The 13826-nt window shown below is 49.3% G+C and overlaps 1 long non-coding RNA gene across 1 annotated transcript in view; it reads right to left on the bottom strand.

The window, feature by feature from the left end:
* LOC146867690 (uncharacterized) overlaps positions 1–13826 on the bottom strand; it is a 376821-nt gene that overhangs the window by 325636 nt on the left and 37359 nt on the right. The window lies entirely within an intron of this gene.

Here is a 13826-nt window from a genome sequence, read left to right as displayed (position 1 = left end):
AAGAGTCAAACCTAGCACGTGGGTCACCAACCCGGGGACCAGAGAGAGGTTTCTTTGAGGACCTCCTCTGTTTTGTCGCTATTGAGCAGTGCCACTGTAACCAAGCTATACCTTGCTGATGAGCTCTAATAAAAGCAAAAACGGTCCTGGGTTCCTTGGGTTCCAGATCAGAGAGGACCTGGCCTGGCAGTTGCAGCTGGACTATTCCCATTGGAACAGGGTCAAAATTGATTTGCATATGACTAGGTCCAAACTGATGTAACATGCTGTGCAAAATAACGATGGACTGGCAAGCGGCCCCACATGATTACCAGTGGCTGAGTTTGATTCAAGCATTCCATACATCACTTTTGTATACCGTAGTGCAGGGGTACTCACAAACTTTCTCTCGGGGGCCAAATTTACAGTGTGGTTTGTGGCAGAGGGCCGCACCGGTGGGGGCGGGGTCAGTGGTGGAGGGGGCGGGGCTAGAGCAACAAAAAATACTGACCATGAGGTTGAACACAGACCCCTGCAGTGGACACATTCGTCCACTGAGACACCAGACCCAGCATACACACACACATATGTATACAGTTCATTGGGGATTTGTCCATCAGAAGAACCGCACTTGAACACAAGCTGCTTTTCCCCACAAGCTTTTATTAGGTATGGTTCGTTGCGCTTGCCTGTAATTATTCACACCTGACTGAGCCCGACGCGTTTCGATGACTCTCTTCCTCAGAGGCTCACACAGTCAGTAGTATGCGAATGAAAGTTCCCCGAGTCCTTGTTTGGCAGTATATCGTACGCAACGTGCTGTCTCATATAGAGCAGCCCATTTGGGCATACGACATACTGCCAAACAGGGACTCTCTCTCTCCCGGTCTCCCGCTCTCTCTGTCTCCCTCTGTCTGTGTCCCTTTGTCTCCCTCCCTCCCTCTCTGTCTCCCTCCCTTCCTCTCTGTCTCCCTCCCTCTCTGTCTCCCCCTCTCTCTGTCTCCCCCTCTCTCTGTCTCCCCCTCTCTCTGTCTCCCCCTCTCTCTGTCTCCCCCTCTCTCTGTCTCCCCCTCTCTCTGTCTCCCTTCCTTTGTCTCCCTCTGTCTCCCTCCCTTTGTTTCCCTCTCTCTCTCCCTGTCTCCCTCTCTCTCTCCCTGTCTCCCTCTTTCTCTGTCTCCCTCTTTGTCCCTCTGTCTCCCTCCCTCTCTGTCTCCCTCCCTCTCTGTCTCCCTCCCTCTCTGTCTCCCTCCCTCTCTGTCTCCCTCCCTCTCTGTCTCCCTCCCTCTCTGTCTCCCTCCCTCTCTGTCTCCCTCCCTCTCTGTCTCCCTCCCTCTCTGTCTCCCTCCCTCTCTGTCGGTCTCTCTCTCTCTGTCTCTCTCTGTCTCCCTCCCTCCGTCTCCCCCCCTCTGTCTCGCTCCCTGTCTCCCTCCCTCCCTCTCCATCACCCTCCGTCTTCTACGTCTCTCTGCCTCTCTCTCCCTCGGTCTCCCTCTCCGTCTCTCTGCCGCTCTCTGTCTGAGAACTCATTGTCCTTGTGATGAAAATTAAACATGCACCCATTCTAAAACCCGCCAAGTTCTACAGGCCATGCTGACCTGTCAGTGGTAACTGGTTGAAGATTAGATTCTGTGTACTGATTTTTGGCGTCATCGGTGATCTTTGGCAGTTGCCAGCCCAAAAATACAAGCCCCCTGAATATGGGCCAAACGTACTTTAAAAATATTTTACTGTCATTTATTTTTGTAAAATGGAAAACAAGCACAGTCCAGCAACATCAGTGGACAATTAAACTATGCTTCATTTCTCATGTTTATTCACATCTTTGCTTGGAGCAGTATGTGGCAAGAAGGAATATCTATTTACAATCATTTAACCACCACTTCAAAGCAAACAAATCAAGGGGGCTTTTTAACACGGCAGTTAGAAAGTTTCTCCTTCTCATGCTCTTGCCCAAAATAAGATATATTATATACCTACCAACAGATGTATGTCAAGTTTGTTTCTTAATGGAAGCTTCAGTAGGATGACCTTTTGCGGGTGAACTTGCGAGCAGGCGCGCAACACCAATTGGACTCAAAGGGCTTCAGCCCCCTCCCCCGCCGCCCCCCGTGTGTGGCAGCTCGGGATGAGACAGCTTCCCGGGCCACACACAGCCGCACCCGAGCACTTCACAGGTCTTTAAAAGACCATTTGCATGTTAATGAGGCCTCGCTGTTGTTTCACCCCTTCTAAGAGCCCCTGCAGCGCCACTCTGCCTATTGCTTAAAGATTCAGCCCCCCCCCAAATCAGCTCCACTCTGCCTATAGCTTAAAGAGTCAGCCCCCCCCCCCCCCCCGCCGAAATTTGACTCTAGTAGCACCTCTGCTTGCGAGGCACTGGTTTTGCGCATGCTTCTTTCATCCTTTACCCAGTAAATGCGGCCCCCGAGGAATCACAACAGGCGGAATTGCAGTTGATTCCCAACTGTCTGTTGTTTTACACCAGGGCCGCATGGAAAGGGCCGCTGCTGTAGTGGGTCACCCTAATTGTGACAGGTATGCCCAGACATGTGCACCATGCACTCTGTGTCACTTAAACCAAACTATACTTTGCTGATTAATCCTAACTACGGTGACACTGATCCTAGGTTGCTTCTGTTCTGGTTCAAGGAGGACCTGGCCTAGCAGTTCGAGATAGATGTTCCCATTGGAGCAGAGTCAAGACCAGGCTTCTCCAACGAGTAGTTCATGAGCAACTGGTAGATCTTCAGCTACCTGCAAGTAGCTCTCCTGTGTGCAGCCCAGCCTAGTAAATTAGAAGCTTTTGCTTAGATGAATTAATATATACATACCAAAACTAAAGACAAACATAAGTGTTTTTTCAGGACTCATTAGCTGATGTTTAGAGAAAATTGGTTGAGTGTTCAAAAATATATTTAAAGCTGATATTTCAGTGATAAATAACGAGGAGTTGGGGAGACATTACTAATATTATTATCTTTGTGCCGGGGCATTGTAGCCACGGCTAATCTGCATTACCCACAAAGAGGCATTTAAGCCTTGTTTACATTACTGCTTGCAGCTGTGGATCCTGATGATGTCATTATTACAACACTAATAATAGTAGTTTGTAGTGATTTTCTTACATTTTAAGTAGCTCCTATTACAGAAAAGGTTGGAGTACCCTGGTCAAGACTGATTTGCATACGGCTGGGTCCAAACTTAGGAGGCATGGTATGCAAAATAACGATTGACTGGGATACAGCCCAAGTGATTACCAGTGACTGCGATTAATTCAAGGGTTCTGTTCATCATTATTTTTTGCCTACTTTAGCAGGAAGATCGACTAGGCATAACATCTGTAAGCCTCATAACGCACTGACCCTGGCAGACAAGCTATAGGATCCCTTAGAGCTTCTTACTGTCTACTTTGAAAATACCTTTGACCCGTTATCATGGGAATATTTATTCATGGATCGTCAGAAAGCTACCTTTGGGAATACCTTTGTTCACTATGTCCATCTTCTCTACATGGGCCTGGGTGCCAGAGTCAGCCTTGGATTCTAGCTCTCTGTGGAACTCCCTGTCGAAAGGAGCTCTCCGCAGAGTTCCCTGATGAAACGAGGATGAGGCAGGATTGCCTCCTCTCGCCCTTTCTCTTTGCACTAGCCCCTCGCGGCCTGGCTTCCTGTTGATGCTCTAGTAAAGGGGTTTGAATAGACAAGGGAGAATTTGAACAGGGTTCCGCTTTACGCAGATGATCTTTTGATCTTCTTACAAGAACTTCGTGAATACGGATTTAGAAGCTTTCAGATACTACATATTTTTGGCACCTTTACCAGTCTAGGTGAGTACTGGAACTTTGGGGATCGACCTTTAGAGACTTTAAATGGCACAAAAGACTAACTCTGCTTTGGGTAGGAACAATACTCAGAGATATTACAGCCCTCAAGGGTTTCTGGGTTTGGAACCTGATGGGTATATCTATGTTGGGAGTTGAGATGAAAGGGACCCATTTTGCCTCCTTTGACCAGTTGCAGACTTCCTTCCACCGATGTAAATGGCAATTTTTCTCCTACCTCCAACTCCATCATGCCTACTCACATATTGCTCAGTTGGATGACCTCCCTGAGTTCAATCTCTTAGAAACCAGATTGTTAACAGGTGAAGATGGGTGTAAACATATATCCTTGCTTTATCGCACTATTATCGCCAATTCATTCAACACGTTCTCTGCTGTTGGCATGGGAGAGTGATCTTTCGGATGAGGATGGTGGAATGCCAAGATGGCCCTTAGATCATCACCATCACCATGCAATTCAGGATAAGACAGTTGCATAGAATTCATATTACTCAATCTACCAGTGTGGCGCTTTGGAAATGTTCCCTCTCCTTGTTGTCTTAGGTGTGGGTGAGGAAAGGGGTGACTTATTCCACACTATTGATCTTGCTCTGTGCCTTGATCCTTCTAGGCAGAGATGCAGAGGACATTGGGTGAGGTTATGGGCTGGTTCTTAACTCCGGAACCTAAACTTGCACTTCTTGATGTCACTGAAGACATTGACTCCAATAGATATAAAGAGGCTTTCCTTCACATAGGGATTACTAGTGGCGAAGAGGGAGATCTCATAATCTTTTGGGGAATGCATTGCATCCATCCCTGGAGAGGCGAGACAAGAAAATAGACTACTGTACAGTCCTGGGGCTCCCCATTTATGAATCATGGGGCTACCCAAAGAAACACGCCAAGATATGGACAGACTGGCAGGATTATAGAGGGATTGGTGGAGGAATGGTGGGATCTGCGGAATTTTGGGTCTGCAGAATCCTGCTGAATGATTGGGATATTGCAAATATCTTATGGAGATTAAGTGGTGTGATGCTAATGCACATTTGAAATATTTGATCTTATGTTGTGTCAACGGTGGGAGCCGCATTTCCAGGACATTGCTAGCCTCCGTTTGGCTAAAACCAGCGCTAGGTCCAGGAATGTATTAAGTGTCTTGCGCTGCATGCTGCTTTTTGTGATATCCAGCAGGAAGTGTGAACTGTGTGTTGAAATTGTGGTACCCATGGTCTCAGTGAGTATAGCTGCTACTGTTCCACAGTACGCTGATAGTAGGGAGCAGTCACACACCATTTTTATAAACGTAGAATCTGGTTTGCAGCAGCGTGGGCATCAGAAGAGCTCAGGTACATTTGTGTCAAACTATAGTGGGTGAGATATGTGTGATAGAGATAATTGAATTGTGTTAAGTCTGGCATTTGTAGAGATAATCTTTGGGACCCCCAGGCACGGTTTCCATTGTTTGTCAGTCAGTGTCACCGAAAGTGCAGTGTCCCAGGATTCTCTGAGCGCTGTTAAAGGGGACGCAGTGTCCAGCCTCAAAAAATTGTACAACATGGTGATTGCCTGTCTGCCCGTGCCATGCGTAAGTAAGGTTTGAAGTAATCGGAATATCTTAGGTTCATTGTGTGTCTTGCCCCATGCCTTATACACTTGGTGAGTGAGGGATGCATACACCAGAAAGGAGCCTGGAGGTATCCCATAGTCGTCCATAAGGGCTTTGAATGTGCATAGAGTTGAGTCGACGAACAGGTCCCCCCAAGTATTGATACCTGCCCGGGCCACTCCGCTGCCTCCAGATGTGGGGTCACTTATGAACTGCCAGGAAGCACCTAAAGTGGCAAGTCAGGTGCGTAAGGCGGTAGAGTTTGTGCCTTGTGTAGGTACAAAGACCAACAGCCACGGACCGTGGACATTAAAACATTATCCACCTTCTTCGGGATCCTGGTCTCTGATCCCAGCAGCCACTCCAACACTGAGTGTTGTCAAAGTCTAGTGGCCCAGCTCCCTAATTCTGTGGGGTTGTGGCTGGCCAACCAACACATTGACCACTGCAGCTGTGCAACCGTGTAATATTGCTCATAATTGGGAACTCCCAGACCCCCTTCGGAGAGTGGGGCATAACATTTGGACAGGGAGACCCGTATTCATTTTTTGGCTCAAATAAGGGATGTTAACAGTGACATGAGGTCATTGAACAATTTTTGGGCAGCAAAAAGGGAAGGGCGACAAAGAAGTAGAGCAGTCTGGGCAACAACAGCATTTTAGATATGGCTATTCGCCCCATAGGGGAGAGCGGCAGTTCTGTCCAAAATGATAAGGAGGATCGAGCGTTGGTTAGCACCTTGGCCAAATTACCATCAATTATATCTGGCGTTGAGTAGTAATTTTGGACCCCTAGGTATTTAAAAGTGTCGCAAGACCAGGAAAGCGGAGCTTGCGGCAAGTTTCTCCTTTGCTCCTAATCCTATAATGAGATCGGTAGATGATAGCTATTCCCCCCTACTTTCCCCGCCCTATCTTCATAGGCCACGTAGTAACCGCTATGTTCCAATCAGGCTCAGAACCGCTGTTAGCCCATGTTTCTGTTAGAAACAAGAGGTTGGGGTTTAAAAGTTAAATCATGCATTCTAGTTCGTATTTATATTTATTCAAGGATCTCATATTCAGCAGTAGGCACCTCAGACTCTGTTCTCGGGACCTGGGATGTTCTAAGCTTAATCTTAGAACCCTCAGGGCGGTCACCAGCCCTTGCAGTGCAATTTAGGTTCTTAACAGGCAAAAACAGTGGCCCAAGGCCACACAAATTGCACTTAATGGGGGTGTTAGTATTCTGATCAAACAATTGTGAGGGGTTGGAACACTCACCGGTGTGTAGGTTAAGAAGTTCATATCGCGAGTACCCTAGCGGGGTCAGAAGGGCAGGGGTTCTGGCGCTGGTCGCTCTCCGGGCGAAGACTGGAGCAGACGGGTTTGCCTTTTGCGCGCAGCCGGCACGCCCTCTGCGCATCCGACCCAGCATGCCAGATATAGGCTGGGTTGGAGAAGAACTAGAGTGCTTCGCAGTCTCTTTGGCACAGACCGGAAGTGTCAAATTGAGAGGCAGGAAGTGGGAGTAGTTTGTGAGATATTGCTTCACTTCCTCCGCAACAATCGGCAAGCCTTGGTGGACCAGGAAGTGAAGCGAGGCCTAAAACAATCAGTAATGCATGGGAAAGGTAAAGCGGGCTGGCTAAAATTTTAAAAGCAATGATTAAAACAATGCCCGCTTACAAGCGTTAAAAATGCGATGTTAAACGCCGTAAAGTAAAGTGCTCGAGTGCTAGCAGCAAATGCGTGGGACACAGCAGTCTACTCACCGCTGCGCGTCTGACCCAGCATGCCAGATATAGGCTGGGTCGGAGAAGAACTAGAGCAGGTCGCAGTCTCTTCGGCACAGACCGAAAGTGTCAAATTGAGAGGCTGGAGGCGGGAGTAGTTCGGGAGATATTGCTTCACTTCCCCAGCAACAATCGGCAAGCCGTGGCTGACCGGGAAGTGATGCGAGCCCTAAAACAATCAGTAATGCTTAGGAAAGGTAAAGTAGCCTGGATAAAATTTTAAAAGCAATGATTAAAACATATCCCGCAAGCAACGCACGTAAATATCCTCAAACCAGGGTATCAACCTTCTGCTGAATATCTAGTGAGGCGATCCTGGCTGGGTCGCCCGTTGTGCATGCCCACCCCAATAACAAAAAGAGTCTGCGCAGATTGAGGCAAGGTCTTCTGACAGGTATGAATCTGTTTTGGTCAGAGTGTACTAGAAGTTGAGTGATTTCCAATAGTATGTTGGCCAACACCATACCAATTATTTTGTAGTCAAAATTCAAAGGTGAGAGCGGGTGATAGGAACCAAGCTTCATGGGGTCCCTGCCCGGTTTGGGAAGGACCACTAGTACGGCCTCACAGATTGGGGGAGGCAACATTGCTTTCTCATAAGCATCTGTGTACATTCGATAGAGGCGGGGAGCCAGTTGTGTACGGAATGTCGCATAAAATTGTAAGGGCCATCCACCTGCTCCTGGTGTTCTTCCTTTCACCATCTGTTGGATGGGGTCTACTATTTCAGTCTCTGTAATTGGGGATTTTAGTGCTGCTAAATGCGGTCGTATAATTCAGGGGAGGGCTATGTGCTCGAGAAAAAGTTGCATCACTGCCGGGTCTTGGGCCAGGGGGGCTTTATAAAGGGAGGAGTAATATAAACAGAAAGCAGTGTTAATCTCATTGTGTGTGTTAACTAGGCATCCCTCCGTATTATAAATAGCAGTGATAGGCATACTGAGTGATTCGGATTTAAGGAGCCACGCCAGCAGCTTACCGGCCTTATCTCCCATTTTGGCGAGGTATTCCTTGTAGTCAAGGACACTCAACCGCTCGAGTGCTGTTTTGTGTTTAATCCTGGCTTGGGGTAGTGTGGTAGTGACCTGCGGAGTGGTGGGTAGTAACTGCTCATAATGATGGATCTCCGTCTCAAAGGCACCCAATTCCATGCAGAGGGTCATGCGGGTGCCATACACTTCTTTTATGACGTGTCCGCGCAACACAACCTTGAGCGCATCCCATTCTATCCCAGCACCGCCTCAGGTGCCCTCATTGTCTCGAAAATACAGTTATGGTATTCGAGAGGGAGGAGCGTAGTGGGGCGTCTTGTAGCGCTTTTAGGGGCAAGCGCCATTTTGTGTCTGGTCTTCCCCACCACATCAGCTGCAACTGTAGGGGGCAGTGGTCGGACAACTTGCGTCCAAGATATTCAGCGTGAGACACTTTGGTGATTGCGTCACTGGAACAATAGAAGAGATCTAGTGTAGTATGCAGATCGTATAGCCCTGAATAGAATGTGTACTTCCTATTTTCATGGTGCATGCCACTCCTCTTGTAGGTGAAGATTAGTTGCCCATGACTGTAGGTGTTGTACAAGTAATATTGGTTCCGCGCCTGGAAGCGGAAGGTGTGAGCGATCCACATCAAGGTCAGGAGTACAGTTTAAATCCCCTCCCCAATAAGCTGGTGCCCTTGGGTTGCAAAGCAGCGCTGGGGTCAAGGATTGCAGGAAGGAGGGTTGGCCAGAATTGGGTGCGTATAATGAGACCAATGAGATCGGATGACTATCTAACAGCCGCTCCAGTGCCACAAAGCAATTTTCTTGAGCAATGCGAGTGTGTAGTACCTCCATTGGACTCCCAGGCGCCACCCAGATCATAGCACCCCTTGCATGATCTGGGTTGCTCTGATCTGGTAGGACCAGTGTGCCCCTCCAGCATTTGCGCATTGAATTAAGAGTATGGGAAGTCAGGTGGGTCTCCAGTTGGAGCGCAATTGTAATCTTGCATCCCCGCAAGTACTGAAAGACCCTGTAGCGTTTAGCGTATCCCACTAGGCCATGGACATTCCACTTCAATACCAATATGGGTGTTTCCTGTAAACCTGGTTTCGTAGTCATTACAGTGTAAATAATCCCAACCCCTGATGCAACAATAGCATTTCCCCTTCCCCCAACCGGACACGACCTCTCCACCCAATGCGCAAAAGACCCCACCTGCCATGCTTAGTAAATACTCCCTTGAGATGCAGACAATGAAACCTAAACATCAATATTCCCAAACTCCCATTCCCTGGCCGGTGCGCCAACGGGCGCCAGCCATTGGCACTTGTATGCAATTCAAACCAATGAAGGATTAATAGTGTCTATATCAGTTCTACAGTATAAAGGTAAGAACAGCATTCCCGGGATGCCCGCATCACACTAAACATTCCCCACAGCCCTATATCAATATGAGATACAGGCAGTAATGCTCTCTCCACCCAGGCACATTCATAGACATTCATGCTGTTCCCCTCCAAACCTATACGACTTCAGTCACATCAGATCTGCGGATGTTTGCGGGGAACGGAGGGGCCCCCGCCCAATGCCACTGCAAGCTGTGAGTCCATCAACAATGGGGTGTCTTCCTTCAGGTTCTCCACCTCCCACCCCAAGCCGAAGGAGAACGGAACACAGCATGTTTTCTGCAATTCTAACTCCCTGGGCCCTCTCCTTTGCCACTTGATCTTTGGTGGGACCTTGTGGACGGCACTTGGTGCGTAGCCCTCGATGTCTTTGTGTTCACCATGGGGTGTGGGATCTGGGTGCATCTCTCCTAGAGGGCCAAATTCCATTTAGTTCCAACCAGGATCAAGCTTCTTCCGGGGTGGTGCAGAAGTGGTGGTTTCTTCATGTTGCACCCGTAGAGTGGCCGGGAACTGAAAAGCATACTTCATGTTATGTTCCCGCAAGCTTTTCTTCACGTTGAGGAAGAAGGACCTGTCGCAGTAATTAAATAATTTTGCCACCACCAGTCTTGGCGAAGAGCCCGAGCAAGGGGGGGCAGTTCTCTATGGGCTCTTTCCACAGAGAAAAAGGTTGATTGTTTGCCCTGAATAACTGTATTAGTGAATCAGTTTGCGAGATAGAGTTCCAAACTTTGACCCTCGGTTCATTCAGGGAGGCCCACTATATGGACTTAAGGTGCTCATCCACTGCTAAAACCGTGGGTCTAATAGCTGCCAATGTAGATTCTGAGTTTGCAACCTGCTCTTTTAGCTTTTTATGGTCCTCACAGAGAAGCCCTACTTCTAGGCATAAAGAGTCCACCTTGGGGCCAGGATGGATTTTATATCCAGAACCGCAGTGAGCAGTTCATCGAAATGGTGGGAGTGTTCGGTTAGGGTGTCCGCTATCGGCTTCTCAGCCTGGTCATTACCCACTGGGCATTCAGTGCATTCCGACGCACCACCAGCTGGGTCCTAGGCCCTATCTGGTCTGCTTTTTCCCACCCTAGAAGAGGCAGTGGGAACTGAGTAACAACAACTGTGTAGCAGATATACTGAAGCACAGTCCAATATCTCCGCCAGTTTTGAACAACGTATTAAGGAATGGCGGCCTCCACAGCTGCAGCCCTCCACGTCAAGGGCCGCTGCAACCACCCTCTCCAGCCGCTGGCCCGCTCGTAGGACCACAGGTGAAGGGTGCTCCACTTGGGGTAACAGATCTCGTATATAAATGGATAGTTCAAGGGAAGAGTAGGGCGCAGTACATCCCAGTGAAGGTAACATCAAGGAGTGCCGGTATCCCCAAGGTTACGATGCAATTGCGGTTTACAGTAACCACACTTCGCCAGAGGGAGTTGGGGGGGGCAGAAGTAAGCATATAATTAGGACCCTTCGTACTACCTTCAGGATGAGGATACCATCACACTCAAGCATGTGTACTGCTGCATCTAAATTTGCAGAGCTCCTCAAGTGTCCTGACCTAAAGTCCTCATGTGTTTGGCCTGTGTTGCATTCAGTGCCCTTCCTTTTACCCTGTCGTCGAAGCCCTACGTGCACTGGCTCGCCAGGTAGAAGGGCCAGTGAGAGGTGCCCCCCCCGGGTTCCCGCTGCAGATGTGGATACAGTAAGTACACCGTTCAGGGGGCCATTGATCTCGCCTTCCATCCTCAGCCCTGCAGCCCCGCAGCTCTGAATGTGAAGTCGGCCTCTGTGTACTCGAGGGAGCCCTGTGCCCCCCCCCGACAAGCACTTCAGGCCGTGGTCCTGGCTTCCTCCCTACCGGTGTGCAGCAGCCCGCGGTACCTGTCCAACTGTAGTGCAACGTCTGGGCGATGTTGTAGGGATACAGCGGGCCTCCCGGTTTGGAGCCGCAAGTCGTCCCAGTCAAGGGAGGTGTACTCGGTCTCCCCCACTTTCAACTGGAGAGGGTCGCACAATGTAAGGGAGGGAGTACAAGGCTGGTCCCTAACACCATGTATTGCCGCGTTTCCAAAGGGGAAGCGCCTCTGGGCCCACGTTGCGATCCACCTTCAGGGGCAGTCACAGTCCCAGTGTCTCCAGCAGCCAGCAATCTGCTCTCCTCTGCTGGTAGAGGTCCAGAAGCCTATCCATCCCTTGATACAACGCCGCACCTGGGGTGTTCCAACATTTTGCCTTTGTCACACCCGGGAGCCGTCCTCTGGAGTCAGTGCTATCGGTGTCACAAGTAAGTGAAACTGTGCCCATCTGCCCACCTACTGTTGTCCAGGGCAGCCCCAGTAGCCACGGCACCCCCCTCGGGCAGCGATTCAGGCCAGGTCGCAATGTCTTCACAGGCCTTGAGGTCCACTGCCCGGATTCGTCTGGACTATGTCTCCCAATCACGGCCACACCCGACCCAGAAGGGCGGGGAGTGCCGTGCAGTCGGGGGGGCGGTGCCGGTATGGCAGGGAGATTTGTGCTCCATCTAAACTGTGTGGGATAGTAGTTACAGCAGGATATTTAGGGGAAACAGCCTTTACAAGGCAGTCGTTACAGCGCATTACCTTTACAACACGGTCGTTACAATGACGGCGTTGTTACAACGCGATGCCTTTACATCGGAAGTCATTAGATTGACTTGCTCTAGATGGCGCTCCAACCTAAGGAATAGTATAATTTACTATTCCAACACCTTCCCTACTGTTGCGCAGGCTGGAGTTGGAATAGTAAATTATACTATTCCTAAGGTTGGAGTGCCATCTAGAGCAATTCGATCTAATGACTTGCGTTGTAAAGGTATCGCGTTCTAACAATGCGGTTGTTGTACCGAGCGCGTTGTAATGGTACGCTATGTAATAGCATGCGTTGTAACATGCTATATTCGATATTTAGCAGGCCATTTGCACCCACCACGCTCACCATTTTAGCCACGCCCCACAGGGGGGCTCCAATAACGCACTTGTTCACAGCTCATTGCAGGATTGTCACAGGGGAACTGGGACACGTCAGACAGAGGCAGCTGGTGGAGTCCCTTCACAACTGATAGGGCGGCTGGATCCACAGAGGAGGCCAACCTTGACACAAAGTAAGGTTGCTAGTAACAAACGGCAAGATACACAGCAACAGGACATGGTGTCCATGGAGTGACGGCGGGGGTGTCGAAGAAGGGGGGGGGCTTACATTTACGTAAAGGACGATAGGTAGAGTATGCAGGGATAGCCACTGACACACAGGTTGACAACGCCAAAGCAGTGGTAGGAAAGGTACTCCCAGAGGAACAAGAAGTAAAAGAGGCAGACCCGGCAGCAAAGGAAGGACAGGAGAGGCTGCAAGGGAAAGCAAATAGCAGACAATCAGAAGGCAAGGGGGGAGGAAACAAAGACGAAAGAAAGTAAAGAAATAAAGATTCAGAGATTGCCACTGGGTGCAAATTTAATGCTAGCAACGAAAGAAAAATATGGAAAGGGGGAATATGTGGAGATGCTGAAGCTCCTTCACAGTGAATTGAGGGCCGAGGAAGGGTCAAAAGAGGATAAAGTTGAGATGTCTAGAAGGCCTAGGGTGCTTATGACAATAAATCAACTGGACGGCAGACAACACAGGGGGGCACGGGGGACGACACAGGGGTTCAATGGGGACATGCTGGTACTTTCATAAAGGATCATTTACTAGAGACTACCGCAAGTTCAAACATGAATCTTCAAGTGTGCAGGTTGACATTCACTGGTCCAGTGCTACAGGGCGGGAGGAACCACACAGAGTAATCAGGCAGGACAGTGGATCAGTATCATGGGGGTACAAAGGGCAGCAGGGTAACCCAGCAGCAGCAAACAGAGGAGGTCAGGGACACACATCAACATGGGCAGAGGCTCATGCGCCAATTAAGGGCAAACGGCTTGAAGAGTGGTTGACGAGATATCAGAACAGACAGGATGCAAAGTTGTTGAGTGACGGTTTCAAGGAAGGGTTTCGTTTAGGGTACAGGGGCCCCAGAGTCACAAGATGGGCTGACAATTTGAAATCTGTGGCGACTCATTAGCAAGTTGTGAGGGAGAAACTGGCAAAGTGGTGCAGGAGGGCAGAATGGTAGGACCGTTTGTCTAATGGCCTATGCAAAACTTGATTGTACCCCTGATCGGGGTGGTTCCGGGAAAAAGAGCAGGTACAATTTCCAGCTGCTAAAGCACTAATCATGGCCGATGGGGAACTCA

Source organism: Triturus cristatus, chromosome 1_2, assembly GCF_964204655.1.
Source record: "Triturus cristatus chromosome 1_2, aTriCri1.1, whole genome shotgun sequence".
In the NCBI taxonomy this organism is placed as follows: domain Eukaryota; kingdom Metazoa; phylum Chordata; class Amphibia; order Caudata; family Salamandridae; genus Triturus; species Triturus cristatus.
The sequence above is the reverse complement of the archived record's forward strand: the minus strand, read 5'-3'. Positions and strand labels throughout refer to the sequence as shown.